Source organism: Pristiophorus japonicus, chromosome 1 (genome assembly GCF_044704955.1).
Source record: "Pristiophorus japonicus isolate sPriJap1 chromosome 1, sPriJap1.hap1, whole genome shotgun sequence".
NCBI classification, from domain to species: domain Eukaryota; kingdom Metazoa; phylum Chordata; class Chondrichthyes; family Pristiophoridae; genus Pristiophorus; species Pristiophorus japonicus.
The window spans coordinates 224757151-224782266 of record NC_091977.1 but is presented as its reverse complement, the minus strand read 5'-3'; the positions used below and the strand labels follow the sequence as shown (position 1 = coordinate 224782266).

The following is a 25116-nucleotide window of genomic DNA, read 5'->3' as shown; positions in this document are numbered from 1 at the left end:
AATAGTTGTAAATGTAGATAATGCAGCATAAAAAATATGAATACATTTCTGTTTTGAAAATTCTGAGCTGCATTTTAACACAGAAGAATTTAATCATATGCGATAAGATTAATGTGTTAGGATATAAACCCAAAGTACTGAAAGTGCTGAAAGTATTACAACACACGTACAAGAATAGTAGACAAATCAATGTCTGCTGATATGAAAGGATAACATGCGTTTTCTTTGATGCGAGGCCATGCACAAGAAGCCGGTCAAATTATTTTTAGTGAAGAAGAAATAAAATTATACATGTTATAAAATTGTAAAACTAGGGGCCATAAATATAAGATAGTCACTAATAAATCCAATAGGGAATTCAAGAGAAACCTCTTTACCCAAAGAGTGGTGAGAATGTGAAATTCGCTACCACATGGAATAGTTAATGCGAATAGCATAGATGCATGTAAGAGGAAGCTAGATAAAGACATGACGGAGAAAGGAATAGAAGGATATGGTGATAAGGTGAGATGAAGTATAGTGGGAGGAGGCTCATGTAGAGCATAAACACCGGCATAGATTTCTTGGGTTGAATGGCCTGTGTCTGTGTTGCACATTCTATATAATTCTATGTATTATTTACATTATAATTTGTGAGAAGTATTTCAAGATTTGAAACCACAGCTGTGTGAAAAGGAATAAAAGGATTCCAATTGTAATAATTTCAAGATATTGACGTTTAAATAAAATTGGCAAACAACTGAGTGCATCACAGCATTTTACAAAATCGAATTCTTTTGCTAGTTTTCAGAAAGCTCAGTTATATATTTAAATATTAATTCAGTCACAATTATACATGATCTTCAATAGTGAAAGGTTTCTAATCTCTTCATGCTTGCTGCGTTCCCTGCCTCTGGTGCAGATGATAACGCATGAGCCACATAACTTTTTTTACGGTTCTGCATCACAATATGCTGTAGATATCAGAGAAAAATAGAAAAGTTGGGATAACTGCACACACCCCTGAATATGACACTTACTAACTTTATATCAATATTTCCTTTCTGTTCCCTCTCTCACTGGTTGACTTGCTCAAAACATTATGAGATATGTGACACATCATTTTGTCTTGACTAATTTTGAAAACAATAGATTGTCAAAAAAGAACTAGGCTGACAGTCCAGTGCAGGACTGAGGGAGTACTGCACTGTCATAGATGCCATCTTTCAGATGAGATGTTAAATCGAGGCCCCGTCTGCTCTCCCATGTGACCGTAAAAAATTCCATGGTCATTATTTTGAAAAAGCATTGAGGAGTTCTCCCCGGTGTCCTGGTCACTATTTATCCCTCAACCAACATCACTAAAACAGATGATCTGGTCATTATCACATTGCTATTTGTGGGAGTTTGCTGTGCACAAATTGACTGCCACGTTTCCTACATTACAACAGTGACTACGCTTCAAAAACGACTTCATTAGCTGTAAAAGCATCTTTGGGATATCCTGATGTTGTGAAAGGTGCTGTATAAATGCAAATCTTTCTTTCTTTAACACGTTTCCAATTTTCTCTTCTTTCTGAAGGTGCTGAATTGTGAACGGGGATTACATTTCTTTTTAGTTACTTGTGAAATGGTAACTGTCTATTTTAATTGGGGGAAATAGATTGGAAGAGATAGTGGGACTGGAAAGGATGGTTGAGTGGTGTGGAGCCATGGAATGTGGCCAAATATAGATTTAATCCTCCCACTCAGTTCCTGATCTGAGAAAGCACTGAGTAAATGCTGTGGTGTCTAACTAAAGAGGGGTAGGGAAAACAGTAATCACAGAGGAGAGTCATGCATCGTAGTTCCTAATGCCTCTTTGTAAGAGGGTACAGGGAACATTGGTGACAGTTTGAGAGAAGCCTGTCTGACCAGTATCTAGTTCAGGTAAGCTGTAGATAGGATACCTTACAAGAATATGGTACAGTAAAAACAAAGCATGCAGGAGCACCAAAAACCAATAACCATTTTATAATTTATTTTAGTCTGGCTCCGTGGTAAAAACCTGTACAAAATCAAACTCAGAGGAAAGTCAGACAGCAGCTAAGGCTTTCAACACAGTCTTAATTATATTCAATTGTTAGGTAACTCCATGAAACTGCAATATACTATTACTCTGTGAAGGAGAGTGGGTGGTTCCTCATCAGTGCTCAACAGATTGACTGCAGAACCAAACTTGCTTGGCTAATTGGGCTCAGCCTTGCTTGAATGATATGCTGCAACTGAACAATATTGTGCTAGTATGAAGCAACCTGCACAGTGACTGCCTGAAGTTCAGTGTAGTCTGTCAGGGTAGTCACTGTCTCTGGGTATGGAGAGGGTGAGATGATGTTCCCTCTATTGAAAATTGTGGCTGATGTCCTGTTTCCAGCTTTGGAGACATAGCTGATGTCCAATGCCTTTTCAGCGGTGGTTTTCTGGAGGTGTCTTCCTCTCCATTTGACATAAAGAATTTGTACTATTAGAGCACCTTTCATGACATCAGGATGTCCCAAAGCACTTTACAGCCAATGAAGTACTTTTTGAAGTGTAGTCACTATTGTAATGTAGGGAAACATGGTAGCCAATTTGTGCACAGCAAGAACCCACAAACAGAAATGAGATAATGACCAGTCTGCTGATATTGTACTTATCTACTTACTTTACAGTGGTAAATATCTTCTATTTGCATATAATCATGCTGTAAGTCCCTTATTGTATTGCTACTGTTAAATGTAGCACAAGGGTAAAATATGAATTCATGCCAATTAATTTTTTTCTGGCAGGAACTGTTAAAATGTTCTTACTTATGATAGACAAGTGTCCTCCAGTGCACTCTCACAATTTTCTTCAGACACGTATGATTCGATAGCACTGTCTTCGCCTGACATTAACAGGGCTGTAATGGCCTCAAAATGAGATCAATAGCTTTCCCACCCTATTATCCCTGGGGACCATTGCCGGATGTCCAAAGCGCCTACCTCTTTCAGGTGATAGGCCCCTTTTAATATGGAAATCGGGGAACTATGATATAAATAGGACCTGATTGCCATTCATCATCATCATAGGCAGTCCCTCGGAATCGAGGAAGACTTGCTTCCACTCTAAACGTGAGTTCTCAGGTGACTGTAAAGTCCAATATGGGAATTACAGTCTCTGTCACAGGTAGGGCAGACAGTGGTTGAAGGAAAGGGTGGGTGGGGAACCTGGTTTGCCGCACGCTCCTTCCACTGTCTGCGCTGGATTTCTACATGCTCTCGATGATGAGACTCGAGGTGCTCAGCGCCCTCCCGGATGCTCTTCCTCCATTTTGGGCCAGGGATTCCCTGGTGGGGATGTTGCACTTTATCAAGGAGACTTTGAGGGTGACCTTGAAACATTTCCTTTGCCCACCTGGGGCTCACTTGCTGTGTAGGATTTCCGAGTAGATCCCTTGGGGAGTCTCGTGTTGGACATGTGGACAATGGGGCCCGCCCAACGGAGTTGGTCGAGCGCTGTTGGTGCTTCGATGCTGGGGATGTTGGCCTGGGTTAGAACTCGGCCAAATAATGGCAATCTGGGAGGATAGACGCACCAACACGGTGCGTCTATCCTCCCAGATTGCCATCATTTGGTCGGAAATAGTCGGGAGCCTGTGCTGTGCTCACTCTGACCAGTTCCATAGCTGATGATACTGAGGAGGCCCGCCAAAGGTATATATCGAATTATTTTTGTGGGCCTCGGAGGAACAGGAGTGCATTCCCAGGGCCCAACAAGAACAACTTGCATTATACAGTACTTTTAGTGGTGTAAAAACATCCTAAGCTGCTTCACAGGAACATTATCAGACAAAACTTGTCACCGAGCCACATAGGGAGATATTAGGACAGGTGACCAAAAACTTGGTCAAAGAAGTTGGTTGGTTTTAAGGAGCATCATAGTGGAGAGGTCGAGAGGTTTAGGGAGGTAATTCCAGAGCCTGGGGCCTAAGCAGCTGAAGGCATGACCGCCAATGGTGGAGTGAAGCGAAAGAAATCAGGGATGCACAAGAGGCCTGAATTGGAGTATCACAGAGATGTCAGAGGGTTGCAGGGAATAGAAGAGGTTACAGAGATACGGAGAGGTTAGGTCATGGAGGGATTTGAAAACAAGGATAAGAATTTTACAATCGAGGCATTGCGGACCGGGAGCCAATGTAGATCAGCGAGCACAGGGGTGATGGGTGAAAGCGACTTGGTGCGAGGTAGGATACTGGCATCAGAGGTTTGGATGAGCTGAAGTTTACGAAGGGTGAAAGATGGGAAGCCGACCAGGAGAGCGTTGGAATAGTTGGAGTCTGCAGATAACAAAGGCATGGATGAGAGTCCACTTACCTTGCTGGTGGCCACCTTGGCCCGATCATGAGGTCTAAATCCCACAGGCTGTATTTGGGATGTCTGTTTGGTACCCCACAGCTTTCCTGTCAAATTTAAATGAGGCCGGGGTCTCAAAAGCACGAGGCCTCTTCACCGTCAGAATGGGCAGCTGACCAACGCACTTGCCTAAATAGTCAAAATCGACCCTTTAGAAATGGCCACCATTCATTTTTAGCACAATAAAACTTTTAACATTTTCCTAACAATAGGAAATAGAGGAAAATATAGAAAAGATGTCATCACTGACTCAATGGTAATGCTCTCAGCTCTGAATCAGAAGGTTGTGGGGCTCAAGTCCCACTCCAGAGACTTGAGCACAAAATCTAGGCTGACACTTCAGTGCAGTACTGAGAGAATGCTGCACTGTCGGAGGTACCGTCTGTTATATATGTAAACTTGTACTTACTCTGTACAGCCACCAAAGGGCTCATCCCCTGGAGTCCCAAGGGATCCTACAATCCCTTGGGAGCACAGGTATTTAAAGAGGCCTCACAGGTTGGAGAGGCACTCTGGAGACCTGAAATAGAAGATTAAGGTCACACTTTACTTTGAGCTCAGTGTTCAGTCTGATTCTTTCATGCATAACAACTGGCAACGAGATACAGAGAGCGAACCCAAAGATGCAGAGAACAGTGGGCATCCTGGAGAAATTCTCGGAGGGAGATGATTGGGAAACTTTTGTGGAGCGACTCGACCAATACTTCGTGGCCAACAAGCTAGATGGGGAAGAGAACGCTGCCAAATGAAGGGCGATCCTCCTCACCGTCTGTGGGGCACCAACGTATGGCCTCATGAAGAATCTGCTCACTCCAGCGAAACCCACGGAGAAATCGTATGATGATATGTGCACACTGGTCTGAGAGCATTTGAACCCAAAGGAAAGTGTTCTGATGGCGAGGTACCGGTTCTACACCTACAAAAGGTCTGAAGGCCAGGAAGTGGCAAGTTATGTCGCCGAGCTAAGACGCCTTGCAGGACATTGCGAATTTGAAGGACATTTGGAGTACATGCTCAGAGACTTTTTCGTACTTGGCATTGGCCACGAAACCATACTTTGCAAACTTTTGACTGTAGAGACCGCAACCTTGAGTAAGACCCAGGCGTTCATTGCCACCAGTGACAATACAAAGCAAATCTCTCAGCACACAAGTGCTGCTACAAGTACTGTGAACAAAGTGATGTTGTTTTCGAATCGCAACATACAGGGCAAGTCACACATGCCGGCAGCTGCATGTCTGCAGGTGTCTCAGAGTCCACCATCAAGGATGATGAATGCAAGGCCATTAACATCTTATTGGCGCTGCAGGGGTGATCATTGTTTCCATTCATGCCGATTCAAAGGCTATGTTTGCAAGGGCTGTGGAACAATGGGACACCTCCAGCGTATGTGCAGGCAAGCTACTAATCCTGTTAAACCTGCAAACCACCATGTTGCAGAGGAGGACAGATCCATGGAGGATCACGACGAACCAGAGCCTCAGACCGAGGAGGCAGAGGTACACGGGGTACACACATTTACCACAAATTGTCCCCCGATAATGCTGAATGTTGAACTAAATGGACTCTCGGTGTCAATGGAACTGGACACGGGCGCAAACCAGTCCATCATGGGCAAAAAAACTTTCGAAAGATTGTGGTGCAACAAGGCCTCAAGACCAGTCTTAACTCCAATTCGTACGAAACTAATAACTTACACGAAAGAACTGATTCCCGTAATCGGCAGTGCTACAGTAAAAATCTGCTACGATGGAGCGGTGCACAAGCTACCACTCTGGGTGGTACTGGGCGATGGTCCCATGCTGCTCGGCAGGAGCCAGCTGGAAAAGATACGCTGGAACTGGGACGACGTCCGAGCGCTATCATCCGCTGACGACACTTCGTGTGCCCAGGTCTTAAATAAATTTCCTTCGCTGTTCGAACCATGCATTGGGAAATTCCAAGGAGCAAAAGTGCAGATCCACCTAAATCCGGGGGCGCGACCCATCCATCACAAGGCGAGAGCAATTCCGTACATAATGAGAGGAAGGGTAGAGATCGAGCTAGACCGGCTGCAAAGAGAGGGCATCATTTCACCAATCGAGTTCAACGATCCTGTCCTCAAGGGAGACGGCACCATCAGAATCTGTGGCGATTACAAAGTAACTATCAATCATTTCTCCCTGCAGCACCAATACCCACTACCAAAGACCAACGACCTCTTTGTAACGCTGGCGGGAGGAAAGACGTTCACGAAGCTGGATCTGACTTCAGCCTACTTGACGCAGGAACTGGAGGAATCATCGAAGGGCCGCACCTGCATCAACACGCACAAAGGTCTTTTTATTTATAACAGATGCCCGTTTGGAATTCGATCAGCGGCGGCAATATTCCAGAGAAACATGGAAAGCTTACTGAAGTCGGTCCCGCACACTGTGGTCTTCCAGGACGACATCTTGGTCACAGGTTGGAACACAGTCGAGCATCTGCAGAACCTGGAGGAGGTACTCATTCGACTCAACCGCGTGGGGCTCAGGTTAAAACACTCGAAGTGCGTTATCCTGGTGCCTCAAGTGGAGTTCTTGGGAAGGAGGATTGCGGCGGATGGCATCAGGCCCACCAATGTGAAGATGGAGGCAATCGAGAACGCACCGAGGTCACAGAACGTGACGGAGCTGCGGTCATTTCTAGGGCTCCTGGACTACTTTGGTAACTTCTTACCGGGTCTCAGCACAATGTTAGAACCACTGCATGTCTTACTACGAAAAGGGGACGAATGGGTTTGGGGCAAAAGCCAAGAAAATGCCTTTGTAAAAGCGAGAAAATTGTTTGCTCAAACAAGTTGCTTGTGTTGTATGATCCATGTAAGTGTTTGGTACTAGTATGTGATGTGTCGTCATATGGCATCGGGTGTGTATTGCAACAAGCTAATGATTTCAGGTAACTGCAACCGGCTGCGTATGCATCTAGGAGTCTGTCTAAGGCTGAGAGAGCCTACAGCATGATTGAGAAAGAAGCATTCGCGTGTGTCTATAGGGTAAAGAAATTGCATCGATACCTGTTTGGGCTAAAATTCGAATTGGAAACTGACCATAAGCCACTCATATCCCTGTTTTCCGAGAGTAAAGGGATAAATACCAACGCATCGGCCCATATCCAGCGATGGGCGCTCACGTTGTCCGCATACAACTATGCCATCCGCCACAGACCAGGCACAGAAAACTGTGCCGATGCTCTCGGTAGGCTGCCATTGCCCACCACAGGGGTGGAAATGGCGCAGCCCGCAGATTTAGCCATGGTTATGGAAGCATTTGAAAGTGAGCAATCACCGTCACTGCCCGGCAGATCAAAACCTGGACGAGCCAGGACCTCTTATTATCCCTAGTCAAAAGCTGTGTGCTTCATGGGACCTGGTCCAGTGTCCCAGTGGAAATGCAGGAAGAGATAAAGCTGTTCCAGCAGCGCAAAGATGAAATGTCGATACAGGCAGACTGCCTTCTGTGGGTCAATCGAGTAGTGGTCCCCAAGAAGGGCAGAGACACCTTCATCAATGACCTCCACAGTACCCAACCCAGGCATCGTAATGATGAAAGCGATAGCCAGATCCAACGTGTGGTGACCTGGTATCGATGCGGACTTAAGAGTCCTGCATTCACAGATGTAATACATGCTCGCAGTTGAACAATGTACCCAGGGAGGCGTTGCTAAGTTTATGGTCTTGGCCCTCCAAACCATGGTCTAGGGTACACATCGACTATGCAGGCCCATTCTTGGGTAAAATGTTCCTTGTGGTTGTAGACACGTACTCCAAGTGGATTGAATGTGAGATAATGTCGGCTAGCACGTCCACTGCCACTACTGAAAGCCTGCGGGCCATGTTTGACACACACGGCCTACCCGATGTCCTGGTGAGCGACAACAGGCCATGTTTTACCAGTGCTGAGTTCAAAGAATTCATGACCCGTAACGGGATCAAACATGTCACATCTGCCCCGTTTAATCCAGCGTCCAATGGTCAGGCAGAGAGAGCAGTGCAAACCATCAAGCAAGGCTTGAAGAGGGTAACTGAAGGCTCACTGCAGACTCGCCTATCCCGAGTCCTTCTTAGCTACCGCATGAGACCCCACTTGCTCACTGGGATCCCACCTGCTGAACTGCTCATGAAAAGAGCACTTAAGACAAGGCTCTCGTTAGTTTACCCTGATCTACATGAACAGGTGGAGAGCAAGCGGCTTCAACAAAGTACATACCATGACAGCGCAAATGTGTCATGCGAGATTGAAATCAATGATCCTGTATTTGTAATGAATTATGGACAAGGTCCCAAGTGGCTTCCCGGCATTGTCGTGACCAAAGAGGGGAGCAGGGTGTTTCGGGTCAAACTTTCAAATGGGCTCATTCACCAGAAACACTTGGACCAAATCAAACTCAGATTCACAGACTATCCTGAGCAACCCACCTTGGTCCCTACCTTCTTTGATCCCCCAACATAACACCAGTGGCAACCGGCACCACGGTTGACCACGAAGCAGAACTCATCATCCACAGCAGCCCAGCAGGGCCCAACACACCAGGCTGCCCAGCAAGGCCAGCTGCACAGCAGCCCAGCGAGGGCCCAACAAATGATCCAACAATACCAGCTTTCACACCGAGACGATCAACCAGGGCAAGAAAGGCCCCAAATCGACTCACATTGTAAATAGTTACACTATTGATTTTGGGGGTGGGGGGTGCGGGGTGTTGTTATATATGTAAACTTGTATTTATTCTGTACAGCCACCAGAGGGCTCATCCCCTGGAGTCCCAAGGGATCCCACAATCCCTTGGGAGCACAGGTATTTAAGAAGGCCTCACAGGTTGGAGAGGCACTCTGGAGACCTACAATAAAAGACTACGGTCACACTTTACTTTGAGCTCAGTGTTCAGTCTGACTCTTCATAAATAACACCATCCTTCGCAGGAGATGTTGAATTGAGGCCCCATCTGCTCTCTCAGATGGATGTGAAAGATCCAAAGGTCACTATTGCTGAAGAGCAAGGGAGTTCTCCCTGATGTTCTGGCCAATATTTATCCCTCAGTGGGTCCTTGCTGTAGGCAAATATGGCTGCCTAGTTTCCTACATTATAACAGCAACTGCACTTCATAAATACTTCATTGTCTGTAAAGGGACATGGGATGTCCTGAGGTCATGTAAAGTGCTATAGAAATGACAATTATTTCTTTAACTTCCATCAGACCCCTTGAAAACCAGTCTTTTAACAAAAATGCCACATTTGAATTTTTCACTTTTCTACACAATTTTGACAGCAACTTTTCAGTTTAATATTTTTCCTGTCATTTATCTCTTCAAAGACTGAAGCACACACGGACCTTTAATTCAAGGATTTGTTGCCAGATAACGTCACTCCATTAGCAGTATTGTAGCTCCCTCCAGAGGTGTATGCGAGAACAAAAACAATTGACAAAAGAACTGCTGTTTTAGGTTCTCTTTATGAATATTTGACACTGTAGTCTCCATCCAGTAAGTTAGCTGTCACGATAGGTTTGGGTTTAAAGGTTGTTTTTTATTTTGTGCTCAGCAAGGTGACAGATTCTTGTGCTGAGAATAGAGCACTTTGCATTTTGGACATCCAGTGCCAGCATCCTGCCGCCTAAGTCAGATATTACAAAATAGGCGTTTAAAAGCCAGCAAAGAATGACTAAAAAAATGATTAAGAAAGGGAAGATAGACTATGAAAGTAAACTAGCACAAAATATAAAAACAGATAGCAAGAGTTTCTATAGGTATATAGGGCTAAATTTTCCCCAAAGCATTTTTTTGATGTACTCGAGGAGTTACCCCCGATTTTTTGTAGCCCAAGTACGCCAAAAAAAAGTGCTGTAAATTTCCCCATTGGATCTCTTCATTTTGGCGTGGCCTAACCCGAGGGGGGTGGAGCCTTGATCTGTGCCAAAAAGTTGGGCTGTCATGGTAACCAGGGACACAATGAGAGCTGAGGCTGCAAAGTGAAGCATACAGCCACCTCCCAACACATTAAAAAAATTGAAAAACACATAGCACCACCTTACCTCCAATCTCTCTCTCTCTCCTCCAGACTGTGTGGGGACCAAGAATGGAACCGGACAGCCTTCCTGTGTGTGTAAACCGGGGGGGACGAACTCTCTCTCTATCTCTCGGGACCAGACTGTGTGTGTATGTGAACTGGGGGCTCAGAATGGAACCGATAGCCTTCCTGTGTATGTGTGAACCGGGGATCGAGAATGGAACCAGACAGCCTTCGAGCGGGATTGGAGGTAAGTTGCTGCTATGTGTTTTTCAATTATTTCAGTGTGTCCGGCATCTGCTGCACCGCTTTCATTACCTGCGCCGATTTCCTTAACTCTAGGGAAGGTTTTTCAGGACAGGCCACATACGCTGGTCTAATCAGAACTGGAGTAACTCTCAGCTGGCCAAACTTTCCTAAATGGCCAGAAGTGGCGTAGGTGGCTGGTTGCGTCCCCTTTGGCCGAGAAAAAAACTGACTTAAAAAATTCATAACTAACTGAGTTATGCTGGTGCAAATTGATTGGGGAAACTGGGGATTTTTAAGTTAGACCAGAAAAAGCAGCCTACTCCAAAAAAAACAGCGCAAATATTGGGGAAAATTGACCCCATACAAAGGAAAAGAGTGGCTAAAGTAAATGTTGGTCCCTTAGAGAACGAGACCGGGAAATTAGTAATGGGGACATGGAGATGGCAGAAACTCTGAACAAATATTTTGAATCAGTCTTTACGGTAGATGACACTAAAAATATCCCAACAGTGGATAGTCAAGGGGCTATGGGGTGGCGGGGGAAAGAACTTAACACAATCACAATCACTAAGGAGATGGTACTCAGTAAGATAATAGGACTAAAGGCAGATAAATTCCCTGGACCTGATGGCTTGCATCCTAGGGTCTTAAGAGAAGTAGCGGCAGGGATGCATTAGTTGTAATTTACCAAAATTCCCTGGATTCTGGGGAGGTCCCAGCAGATTGGAAAATTGCAAATGTAACGTCCCTATTTAAAAAAGGAGGCAGACAAAAAGTAGGAAACTATAGATCAGTTAGCCTAACAGCTGTGGTTGGGAAAATGTTGGAGTCCATTATTAACGAAGCAGTAGCAGGACATTTGGAAAAACATAATTCAGTCAGAGTCAACATGGATTTATGAAGGGGAAGTCATGTTTGATAAATTTGCTGGAATTCTTTGAGGATGTAACGAACAGGGTGGATAACAGGGAACCAGTGGATGTGGTGTATTTGGACTTCCAGAAGGCATTTGACAAGGTGCCACATAAAAGGTTACTGCACAAGATAAAAGTTCACGGGGTTGGGGGTAATATATTAGCATGGATAGAGAATTGGCTAACTAGCAGAAAACAGAGAGTCGGGATAAATGGTTCATTCTTGGGTTGGCAATCAGTAACTAGTGGGGTGCTGCAGGATCAGTGCTGGGACCCCAACTATTTACAATCTATATTAATGACTTGGAAGAAGGGACCGAGTGTAACATAGCCAAGTTTGCTGATGATACAAAGATGAAGGAGTTGACATAAGGAAAGGTGAGTAGGTTGGGCCTCTACTCATTGGAATTCAGAAGAATAAGAGGTGATCTTATCGAAACGTGTAAGATTATGAGAGGGCTTGACAAGGTGGATGCAGAGAGGATGTTTCCACTGATAGAGGAGACTAGAACTAGGGGGCATAGTCTTAGAATAAGGGGCTGTCCATTTAAAACTGAGATGAGGAAGAATTTCTTCTCTCAGAGGGTTGTAAATCTGTGGAATTCGCTGCCTCAGAGAGCTGTGGAAGCTGGGTCATTGAATAAATTTAAGACAGAAATAGTTTCTTAACCGATAAGGGAATAAGGGGTTATGGGGAGCGGGCAGGAAATGGACCAGAGTCCATGATCGGATCAACCATGATCGGATTAAATGGCAGAGCAGGCTCGAGGGGCCTTATGTTCTTAACAGCACAGAAACAGGCCATTCCTCCCTATTGGTCCATGCCCGTGATTATGCTCCACACGAGCCTCCTCCCACCCTATCAGCATAACCTTCTATTCCTTTCTCCCTTATGTGCTTATCTAACTTCCCCTTTAAATGCATCTATGCTATTCACCACAACTACTCCCTGTGGTAGCATAAGAACATAAGAATTAGGAGCAGGAGTAGGCCATTCGGCCCCTCGAGCCTGCCCCGGTATTCATGGCTGATCTTCTACCTCAACTCTACTTTCCTGCACTATCCAATATATCCCTTGATTCCCTTAATATTCAAAAATCTATCGATCTCTGTCTTGAATTTCTCAAAGACTGAGCATCCACAGCCCTCTGGGGTAGTGAATTCCAAAGATTCACCAGCCTCTGAGTGAAGAAATTTCTCCTAATCTCAGTCCTAACTGGCCTACCCCTTATTCTGAGACTATGGCCACTGGTTCTCAACTCCCCACAGGGGAAACATCCTCCCTGCATCTACCCTGTCAAGCCCTGTAAGAATTTTGTATGTTTCAATGTGATCACCTGTTATTCTTATAAACTCTAGAACATATAGGCCCAGTCTACTCAATCTCTCCTCATAGGACAATCCCCCCATCCCAGGAATCAATCTGGTGAACCTTTGTTGCACTCCCTCTATGGCAAGTAATCCTTCCTTAGGTAAGGACACCAAAACTGTACACAATACTCCAGGTGCGGTCTCACCAGGGCCCTATATAATTTCAGTAAGACATCTCTACTCTTATACTCAAATCCTCTTGTAATAAAAGCCAACATATCATTTGGTTTCTTAATTGCTTGCTGCACCTGCATGTTAACTTTTTTGTGTACAAGGACACCCAGGTCCCTCTGAACACCAACATTTCCCAATCTGTCACCATTTAAAAAATACTCTGCTTTTCTATTTTTCCTACCAAAGTGGATAACTTCACATTTCTCCACGTTATATTCCATTTGCCATCTTCTTGCCCACTCATTTAGCAAGTCTAAATCCCCTTGAAGTCTCTTTGCATCCCCCTCACAACTTACATTCCCACAGAGCTATGTATCATCAACAAACATGGATATACTACATTTGGTCCCCTCATCCAAATCATTGATATAGATTGTGAATAGCTGAGGCCCAAGCACTGATCCTTGTGGTACCCCACTAGTTACAGTCTGCCAACCTGAAACTGACCCGTTTACTACCACTCTCTGTTTTCTGTCCGTTAACCAATCCTCAATCCATGCTAGTATATTACCCCCAATCCCAGGAGCCCTAATAACCACTTGTGTGGCACCTTGTCGAACACCTTCTGAAAATCCAAATATACTACATTCACTGGTTCCCCCTTATCTATTCCACTAGTTACAACCTCAAAAAACTCCAACAGATTTGTCAAACATGATTTCCCTTTCATAAATCCGTGTTGACTCTGCCTAATCCTATTATTATTTTCTAAGTGCCCTGTTACCACAACCTTAATAATAGATTTTAGCATTTTCCCAATTACTGATGTCAGACTAACAGGTCTGTAGTTCCCCATTTTCTCTCTCCCTCCTTTCTTAAATAGCGGGGTTACATATGCTACCTTCCAATCCGTGGGAACCTTTCTAGAATCTATGGAATTTTGAAAGATGACAGCCAATGCATTCACTATCTCTATAGCCACCTCTTTCAAAACCTTAGGCTATAGGCCATCAGGTCCAGGGGATTTATCGGCTTTCAGTCCCATTAATTTCTCCAGTACTATTTTTTTACAAATACGAAGTTCTTTCAGTTCCTCATTCTCGCTCGACCCTTGGTTTTTCATTATTTTGTTTTTTACGTCTTCTTCCGTGAAGACAGACACAAAGGGGCCAAAATTCAGAGTCTCAGAAAGACTCGTTACTGCCCGTTTGCGGTGAACATGCAGCAAAATCCTGTGGCCGCCGCTTTGTGGTCAACTGGCCAACCCGACCCAAATTCAGATCGGGGATTTTTTGGCCTGGACCCGATTTCGCCCCGATGCTGATGACCGCCGCAAACGCGTCATCAGAATGCGGTCTGCCACTCTCCCTCACCTGAAAAAGACACCGAGTGAAATCTAGCTAAAAAAAAAAATGATGCCCCGCCGCGCAGTGCCCCTGACAGCTTTTTCTGTTGGTGCACCTTATCCGGAGTGTGTGCAGCCCGGCAGTGCGCCAGCCCTTCAAGGGGAGGGACCACTGCCGTGGCCGCCATGTATTTATTTTTGCCGGTCGACTTCCCAATCAGCTGGCAAGATAGTGCCCCCAGGTTCGGCCGGGCCGCCAATGTGCAGCATGGCACCTCCTCTTGACCAAAACCCTCCTTGGTGGCCCAGTGGCCAAAGATTTAAAATGACTGATTCTCTCCCCTTTAACGGAGGGGAGAGAGTGTGGTGACGCACACACGGTGTGACATCACCACTACTCCGTCGCTGATTGACAGCGGTGGAGGCCTGGTCCCGACCCAAATTCAGCCCCTCAGCCTACCTTTCAGTCGATCTCCCGCCCCCACTATGACCGACTTCCGGTCTAACGTTAAAAAAAAGCTAAGTGCTGAAAATCAACAGAGAGGCCACCTCAATGATCCCGAAAAAAACTTTCAAAAAAGGGTAGGTGCGCCAGTTTTTTTGCGGAAGTGAATTTCGGCCAGCGAGTATTTGTTTAATTTCTCTGCCATTTCCTTATTCCCTATTATAATTTCTCCTGTCTCAGCCTGTAAGGGAACCACATTTACTTTCACTAATCTTTTCCTTTTTACATACTTATCGAAGCTTTTACAGTCTGTTTTATGTCTCTCACTAGTTTACTCTCACACTCTATTTTCCCTTTCTTTATCAATTTCTTGTTCCTCCCTTGCTGAATTCTAAAATCCTCCCAATCCTCAGGCTTACTTTTCTTTTTGGCAACATTATAAACCTCTTCCTTTGATATAATACTATTTTTAACTTTTCATGTTAGCTACGGTTGGATCACTTTTCCTGTAGAGTTTTTGTGCCTTAAAGGAATGTATATAAGTTGCAAATTATGTATTAATTTACAATGTGAGAATGTGTGTGAGAGTGTGTATGAGTGAGTTGTGTGAGTGAGTGTGAGTATGTGTACGTGTGTGTGTGTGTACGTGTGTGTGTGTGTGTGTGTACGTGCGTGTGCGTGTGCGTGTGCGTGTTTGAGTGTGCGTGCAAATTGGCTGCCGTGTTTCCTACATTACAACAGCAACTACACTTAAAAATTAAAAAGTACTTAATTGGCTGTAAAGCGCTTTGGAACGTCCTGAGGTCGTGAAAGGCACTAAAAATTGCATCCATTTCTTAATTCTTGAAATGCTCACTATTGCTCGTCGACCGTCATACCTTTTAATGTAGTTTCCCAATTTACCTTCGCCAACTCGCCCCTCATACCTATGTAGTTTGCTTTATTTAGATTTAAGACCCTAGTTTTGGATTTAATTAAATTACTTTCAAATTTAATATAAAATTCTATCATATTATGGTCACTCTTCCCTAAGGGCCCCTTTACTACAAGGTTATTAATTAACCCTTTCTCATTGCATAATACTAGATCTAAAATAACCTGCTCCCGAGTTGGTTCCTCAGCATACTGATCCAGAAAACTATCCTGTATACATTCCATGAATTCGTCCTCCACAGTATAACTGCAAATTTGGTTTGCCCAGTCTATAGTAGTCCCCCATATTACCTGTGTTACATGCGTCTCTAATTTCCTGATTTATACTCTGCCCTACATTACCACTACTGTTTGGGGGCCTATAAACAACTCTCACCAATGTTTTCTGCCCCTTGCTGTTTCTGAGCTACACCCAAACTGATTCTGCTTCTTGATTTTCGGAGCTAAGATCCTTTCTCTCTACTGTCTTTATCCCATCCTTTATTATCAGGGCTACCCCTCCTTTTACAATTTCCCCATCTCTTCTGAAAATTAAGTATCCTGGAATATTTAGTTCCTAACCATGGTTACTTTGCAACGACATCTCCGTTGTGGCTATTCGATCAAACCTATTAATTTCTATCTGCACTATTAATTTGTCTTTTTTGTTGTGAATGCTTCGCAAATTCAGACATAGTGCCTGTAGCTTTGACTTTTTTCGATTTTTCTCTGATGTCACCTTAGTCACTGATGCCCTTTGTTACTCTGTCTGTCCCTTCCTGAACCACTTTGTTTATTTTTTACCTCAAACTCTGCTCTGCTCTCGAGCCTTGACTGCTGCTTTTAAATTTACTCTTTCCTGAATCCTCCCACCCTGCACCCCCCCCCCCCACCTCCTTCATTAGTTTAAAGTCCTGTCTACTGCCCTAGTTATTCAATTCGCCAGGTCACTGGTGCCAGCCCAGTTTAAGTGGTGCCCAACCCAAAGGAACAGCTTCCTCTTTTCCCCAGTACTGGTGCCAGTACCCCACAAAGCAAAACCTCTGCCTCACACACCACTCTTTGAGCCACGCATTTAATCTTCTAATCTGCTTATACCTATGCCAATTGGCGTGTGGCTCAGGTAGCAATCCAGAGGTTCTGCTTTTTAATTTGGAACCCAACTCCTCAAACTCTCTCAGCTGAACCTCATTCCAAGTTCTACCTACGTCACTGGTTCCTACATGGATCACGACAACTGGATCCTCCCCTTCCCACTCCAAGTTCTTCTCAAGCCGCGAGGTGATGTCTTTAACCCTGGCTCTGGGCAGGCAACACAACCTTCAGAACTCCCGGTCACGGCTGCAGAGAACTGTATTTATCCCCCGTCTATACTGTCCCCTACATTCCCTTTCACTCCCCCCACTTGAATGACCTCCTGCACCATGGTGAGAGGAAGAGGAGGAGGAGGAAAAAGAGAGGAGAGCACCAGTTCCAACTGTCACAGGATAGAGAGTTCCATATTCTCAGCACTCTCTGGGTAAAGAAGTTTCTCCTGAATTTCCTATTCGATTTATTCATGACAATCATATTCCAATCGTTCTACACTTCCATCCCCCACCAGGATGGCCTGAGGGTGCTCCACTTCTTCCTCGAGCAGAGGCCCAACCAGTCCCCATCTACTACCATCCTGCTCCACCTGGCTGAACTTGTTCTCACATTGAACAACTTCTCCTTTAACTCCACTCACTTCCTCCAAATTAAAGGTGTTGCTATGGGAACGCGCATGGGTCCTAGCTATGCCCGCCTTTTCGTAGGATATGTGGAACATTCTTTGTTCCAGTCCTACTCGGGTCCCCTTCCTGACTTCTTTTTCCGATACATTGATGACTGTATTGGTGCCATTTCCTGCTCTAGTTCTGAACGAGAAAATTTCATTCACTTTGCATCCAATATCCACTCTTCCTTCAACTTCACATGGTCCATCTCCGACTCTTCCCTTCCCTTCCTCGACTTCGCTATCTCCATTTCTGGTGCTCGACTATTGACAAACATTCACTATAAGCCCACTGACTCCCACGGCTACTTGGACTACACTTCCTCCCACCCCACATCCTGTAAGGATTCCATTCCATTCTCCCAGTTTCTCCGTCTCCGTCGCAACTGCTTTGACGACACCACCTTCCACACTAATGCCTCGGACATGTCTTCCTTTTTCCTCAAATGAGGATTCCCCTCTGCCGTGGTTAACATGGCCCTCAACCGTATCCATTCTATTTCCCGCATTTCTGCTCTCACCCCTTCCCCTCCCTCAGAACCAGAATCCCTCATCCTCTGCCATTTCCGCTACATCCAGGTGATGCGTGATCCCAACACCAATCACATCTTCCCCTCCCCCCACCCATAGCATTTGGAAGGGACCGCTCGCTCTGCGACACACTGGTCCATTCTACAGTCACCCGCAGCACCCCCTCCCCTTCCCACGACACCTTCCCGTGCAAGCGCAGGAGATGCAACACCTGTCATTTTACCCCCTTCCTTCCCAATGTGCAGGGCCCCAAATACTCCTTCCAGGTGAAACAGCAATTTATTTTGCGCTTCTTTCAATTTAGCATACTGTATTTGCTACTCACAATGTGGTCTTCTCTACATTGGGGAGACCAAACGTAGATTGGGTGACTGCTTTGCAGAACACCTCCGTTCAGTCCATAAGTGTGACCCCGAGCTTCTGGTTGCCTGCCACTTTAATTCTCCACTCCACTCCACTCCACTCCCACTCTGACCTCTCCATCCTCGGACTCCTGCGTTGTTCCAATGAAGCTCAACACAAGCTCAAGGAACAGCACCTCATCTTTTGTTTAGGCACTTTGCAGCCTTTTGGATTCAACATCAAGTTCAACAATTTTGGACCTTAACCTCTGCCCATATTTTTCTCATATGTATTTTTTTCTCTCTCTGAGTTTCCCATGGCAGCTGGTAATTATCCTGTCATTCACACCCTATCTAAACAATCTTTTTCTAACTTCTGCCATGACCATCACGAGTCAACCCATCATCCCTTTTGTCTCTCAAATCTCTCCTGGCTTCCACCCTATCACTGGCCTTCCCATTTGTTCTTTCCTCTCCTTCCCCTTTCAGCGCTCCTTAAGTATCTGTTCTTTTGAACATTCGCCAGTTCTGACGATGGCTCATCGACCTGAAAAGTTAACTCCGTTTCTCTCCACAGATGCTGCCTGACCCGCTGAGATTTCCAGCATTTTCTGTTTTTATTTCAGATTCCAGCATCTGCAGTATTTTGCTTTTGTATTTATATTTATGGCCCTGTGTTCTGGTTGCGCCCACAAATTGAAATATCTCTACGTCTCCCCTTTCAAACTCTTTCATAATCTTGAAGACCTCTATCAGGTCACCACTCAGTCTTCACTTTTCTAGAGAAAAGAACCCCAGCCTCAGTTAGATACAAAGTTCACACTGCTCTCCGTATCCAAACATATTCTCTTTACCAAGGAAGCAATTACACATAGCATACAAAAGTTCTAAAAGGAACATACGAATAGAAGTAGGCCATTTAGCCCCTCGAGCCTGTTCCACCATTCAACGAGATCATGGCTGAGCTGCGACCTAGCTCCATGTACCTGCCTTTGCTCCATATCCCTTAATACCTTTGGTTAACAAAAATCTATCAATCTCAGATTTGAAATTAACAATTAATCTAGCATCAATTATCATTCGCGGAGGAGTGTTCCAAACTTCTACCACCCCGTGTGTAGTAGTATTTCTTAATTTCACTCCTGAAAGGTCTGGCTCTAATTTTTAGACTATACCCTCTAGTCTGGGACCGCCCCCCAGTCCTAGATTCCACAACCAGCAGAAATAGTTTCTCTCTATCTACCTTATCTGTTTCCCTTAATATCTTTTAACTTCAATCAAATCACCCCTTAATCTTCTAAATTCTAGAGAATACACCCCTAATTTGTGTAACCTCTCATCATAATTTAACCCTTGGAGTCCGGGTATCATTCTGGTAAACCTGCACTCCCTCCAAGGCTAATATATCCTTCCTAAGTTGTGGTGCCCAGAATTGTTCACAGTACTCCATGTGTAGTCTAATCAGGGCTTTGTATAGCTGCAGCATAACTTTTACCCCCTCTTAAAACTCCTCCAAACTCAGAACTGAGCAGCCAGGTGGGAATTTTTTTTAATTATTAATCCCATTTGGGCTGAATTTAAACTCCAGGTCCAAAAGGGGAAAGGACTTTCATACAGAGCGTTTAAAATCTGGAAAGCACTACCTGAAAGGGTGGTGGAAACAGATTCTATGGGAAATTTCAAAAGACAATTGGACATGTATTTGAAGAGGACTCATTTGCAGAGTTATGGGAAAAAACCTGGGGTGTGGAACTACATTGGACAGCTCTTTCAAAGAGCTGGCACAGGCACGACAGGCCGAATGGCCTCCTTCTGTGCTGTATCATTCTATGACTCTGCGCTAATCCACGGTGGCAGATAGTTTCCAAACTCCCTCCCCTGCAATTTAAAAATATATATATTTTAAATGGAGATCTCCATCAAAGTGAGGTAGACATTCACAATATAGATCTCGGGATCTCTGTGGCGAGAACTTTAGCTTTTTCGACGTGAAATTAATTGTAGCGTTGTCAACAGAATATCTCCAGCACGATGCAGCAGTGATGTCATCAAGCTGTCTAAGCAGCCAATTCTATTGAGGAATTCTCAGATAGCAAACCAGGAAATAAAAAGCACTGATTATCTGCAATTCTAAAAAATGTTGCAGCGAGCAAAATTAAAATTGGGTCATACACATCTGGTTAAGGTAGAAACTGAAATATCAGAAACATAAAAAAAAATGTTTTTTTAACGAAGTGACTATTTGTACTGTGCTTTTTCTGTCGAGTCCCCGCTCCCGATGCCTCCCGCCCGAACCGGAAATGCCGGACCGGAAGTGCGGCCCCGAAACACATGCGTTGCTGATCCTCCAAACCTCCGCTAGCCTATTGACGGACCGAGCCTGCTGATCTTCCACTGGCCCCTCCGAGCGGCCCCAACCCGAGCAGCCCCGAGCAACTGTGAGCGCTGAGCAGCCCTGACCCGAGCAGCCCCGGCCTGGCGGATGGCTGAGAGGGACGGGGGGGGCGGAAAGAAAGAGAGCCCATGAGGGTAGAGAGAGACTGGGGGGAGGGGGGAGAGAGAGAGAGACTGGGGGAAAGAGAGAGAGCTTGGGGGGGTGGGGGGGGTTTGGTAGGGAGGGAGAGTCTGGGGTGAAGAGAGAGAGCCTGGGGCAGGGGGGGGGGGGGGGAGACACGAGTGGGGGGCGGTCGGAGGGGAGAGAGTGAACTCAGGGAAGGTGGATCACGCTCTTTCAACCCCCTACAAGGGACATTATTGAAGTGGATGAAATCCAGAAGTCATGACACTGTCACTATTCACTTCATACCCAATAAAACTGTTAATCACCCATACACAATGCCTGCCCCATCTATGGTGAGGGAGTTAAGGTCACTTGCACTGGTGTAAGAAGTGACTTTGGCTGGGGAGGCAGCACTTGTGCTGGGGTAAGGGACTTTGGTTGGAGGAGGAATGCACTTGCACTGGGGTAAGGCACTTCGGCTGGGGGAGGCTTGTACTTGGACAGGGATAAGGCACTTTGGCTGGGGGAGGGATGCACTTGCACTGAGGTATGGTACTTCGGCTGGCACTTGGTGGCTTCTGGGGAGATCTATCCTCTGTGGCTTCTGGAAGTCAAAGTGGATCGAGCTACAATTTGCGAAGTCAGAGAGAACTTTGGATCGGCGGTTCCAGTTACACATTCCAGAGAAACTTCAGGGTGCGGCTTATTCTCCAAGGGGACCAATCAGAGATAAAAGGCAGCCATTTTTACAGTGCAAATAAACACGTCCTTTTTTTAAATGTAGTAATTTTTATCATAATAGAGCAATTTGACATTCCACACATATAAAATTAGTATTTCCTGGAGAGAATGGTTGATTAGCAATCAATACACTGTTAAAATCCCAGTTACACCTATTTCAAAAAAGGCTTAACATTTAATGAGGTGTTTAACAGCTTATTAGCGGGTAAAAGCTTAATTTTTCATCAGTTCCACTGATTGCTGGCTACTGGGGGGGGGGTGCGGTGGGGGTGGCAGCGGTGGTGTTCCACAGCACAGCCTGTGTCGGAGCAATGAATGACTGACCGCAGCCTCAGGATTTCCGTGCTTAGCTATGCATGTGCTAAATCCTGAAGTTACAGTCAATTTCAGAGGGGTAATAATGACAGTGAACACTGACAGTTTGCTGTCATTACCACCGTAAATTCCGGGCCAAAGAGATTAAAATTTAGAGTGTAAACCTTCAAAATATGAATCTGCCTTTTCTCATTATAGCGTTATATATTGTCAGTTAATATATCCATGTATTTCCCCATCTGTAATCAGTGGTACCATGACAAGTATACTGTGTACACTTAAAAATGCATTCTTTGGTCTAATTTTACACATCAAAACAGTCTGTTATGAGTTCAGAACTGTATCTAGATTAGCATGTACCAACAGTTCACATTGCACTGACTTAAATCTTGTCCCAGATGAATCTCAGAGTGAACCAAATAAAGGGTTCATAGGTCTGGCTCAATATTTCTGTTGATAAAGTGACTGATACATTATTAGAACATCATAGGAAATGGAGTGACTCATAAATAAACTTCAAGTAATACAATGTGGATAATAAAATTTATCTGAAAAGTGTTTCAAAGTTTATTTTGAAAACTGGCAAATATCCCAGAACACTGCTCATGGTCATTTGGACAATGAGCTGTTTTATGCACTGCAACCTACAATATATTCATTCATTCATAGGCGGGCCCTCGAACAAGAATGACTTGCTTCCACATGAGTTCATAGATGTTTCAATGAAGGACCTGATATTCCAGTCCTGAACTCCAATTGAGGGGGTGGAAGATGCCTGTGCGTGGATTTTTTTTTTAACGTGTGGTGACCGTTGCACATCAGCCACCACACAGGCTTGACAGAGCTAGGCCTTTATCCAGTAACAAGGATTAACCAGGACGACTGGAGACCTGCTCTGCTGCACGCACCTAGTGCGCACACATATCACAGTGTGGGCAGGCCCGTGTTGCCTCTGGGCCCTCTGCTCTTTTGGGCCCCGTACCTTCATTCGCTGCACCTCCACCACGATCCCTCACCACTCCTCCGCCACAAAAACACTCATGGCAAGTCCGCCACGACCTTCTCACTCCTCTACTGTACAAGGGCCCCGCTGATGTTCTTGCCCACGCTCCAAACGCCGACCTGGGTTCAGATGACATTACCCAGCCGCCCACCTCAAAGTTGTTACACATTTGTGTCAGCTCGTGCTGGAAGCTGCAGTGGCATGATCCAGCTCTTTTTGAAGCCCCGACCTGCAGAGATGTTCTCTCGCAGATTGGCGTGGCCCATGATGGTGAAGGGCCCGCCGCTCCAACTCTATTTATAGCCCCGACCTGCGGAGATATTCTCACACAGGTCGGGGTGGCCCACGATGTCCTAGGGCCCGGCGCTCCAGCTCTTTTTGCAGCTCCGACCTGATGTTCTCGCGCAGATTGGGGTGGCCCACGATGCTGAAGGGCCCACCGCTCCAGCTCTATTTATAGTATATTGTATTATATTTATTTGTAATACAATATATTACACAACCACTGACCAGTGATTATAGGAGCATTAACGACATTTCAGTCTCAAATTCCATCATATGTGCATGTAAATCAGTGACCATGATTAATTAGCAAAACTTTGTTTAACGAAGTTAATTTTACCTCTTACCTTTGTATAAAGGAAATATGGCAAAGAAGATGTTCCAGGTTGCAGGTAGATAGCAAGTATGCTGTAAAAATGGGTTTTGCAGTAGTGGGGAGTTGCAGCTTCCTGTACAGGTGAGTAGTGTGATCCTGTGGTTTGGGAGTAGAGATTACGGGGTCTGGTGGTTACAAAGAATGAGAGAGAACCAGGAAAAGTGTAGGCTGGAGGACAGTGGTGGGGGACATGAAGCATGCAGTCATGGCATTTAGGAGCATTGGGGAGGGGGTACAATTATTCAAGATCCTTAAGAGAACAGATAATTTGACTCCGCAATAACATGTTTGAGATTGCCACATACCCTTGAACCAGGGGTGGAGGCAAGCTTCCAAGTTTAGGAAAGGTACACAGATAGCTCAGATTTAACTATTTCATGCATAGTGGTGAACAGGGAGGTAGATAGTACAGAAAAGTTTAAGGGAGAATTAGATTCATATGTGAAGAAATAAGTGATTGGGACTGAACAGATTAGACTGTGCAATCTTTTCTTAGTGTCAGCAGGATATTGAATCACAAGGGACATCACAGCTGAACCAAATCCTCTCTTACCCAATGTTCACTCCAGACACTTGAACAAAATCTAGGCTGACACTTCAGTGCAGTCCTGAGGGAATAAAAACAATTGCCATCCCTACTGTCCCTCAGCGAAGATCAGCCTACTCAGCTCCAGCCCAGTCCCAGGATTGAACCTGGGGCCTTCCTGGCCTGTGTGATTCAGCTGTTCACTGGATAAAGTTACCAGGCTCTGTGTAGCCCTTGATTTTTCTTTAAAACTGTGCTTTACTGCTCGCATTTGCCTCAACAACAACTTGCATTTATATAGCAGCTTTAATGTAGTAAAACGTCCCAAGACGTTTCACAGGAGCAAACAAAATTTGACACTGAGTCACATAAGGAGATATTTCGATAGGTGACCAAAGGCTTGGTCAAAAAGGTTGGTTTTGCGTAGCATCTTAAAGGAGAACTGAAAGGCTGAGAGGTTCAAGAGGGGAATTCCAGAGCTTAGGGCCGAGGTAGCTGAAAGCACGGCGGCCAATAGTGGAGCGATGAAAGAAAAATTGGCATTCATATAGCACCTTTCATGACCACCGAATGTCCCAAAGCGTTTTACAGTCAATTAATACTTTTTGAAGTGTAGTCATATGCAAAAGGCGCAGAGATCTCGTAGGGCTGGAGGAGGTTACAGAGATTGGGAGGGACAAAGCTGTGCAGGGATTTGAGTTTTAAAATCGAGGCATTGCGGGACAGCGAGCACAGGGGTGATGGGTGAATGGGATTTGGTGCGAGTTAGGACACTGGGCAGCAGAGTTTTGGATGGGCTCAAGTTTCCAGAGAGTGGAAGGTGGGAGAACGAATAAACTCTAGAATGGACAGAAATAGCACTCCACTTTTTTTTTTACATACGATAATTACCTGCTGTATAATTGTGGCCGCTGCTCCAGCAACTTCACGCAAAAAAAGGACAAATTGATCGGCGCCCACCTGTTGCCGTGGTAACTGGCT

The 25116-nt window shown here is 45.1% G+C and overlaps 1 long non-coding RNA gene across 1 annotated transcript in view; it reads right to left on the bottom strand.

Annotated features, from left to right (window-relative positions):
• Positions 1–25113, bottom strand: part of LOC139268605 (uncharacterized) — a 41627-nt gene extending 16514 nt beyond the window's left edge. Inside the window, exon 1 of the long non-coding RNA XR_011594069.1 lies at positions 25027–25113. This is a non-coding gene — a long non-coding RNA (uncharacterized lncRNA). The remainder of the gene's footprint in view (positions 1–25026) is intronic.
• Between the last annotated feature and the right edge of the window lie 3 nt (positions 25114–25116).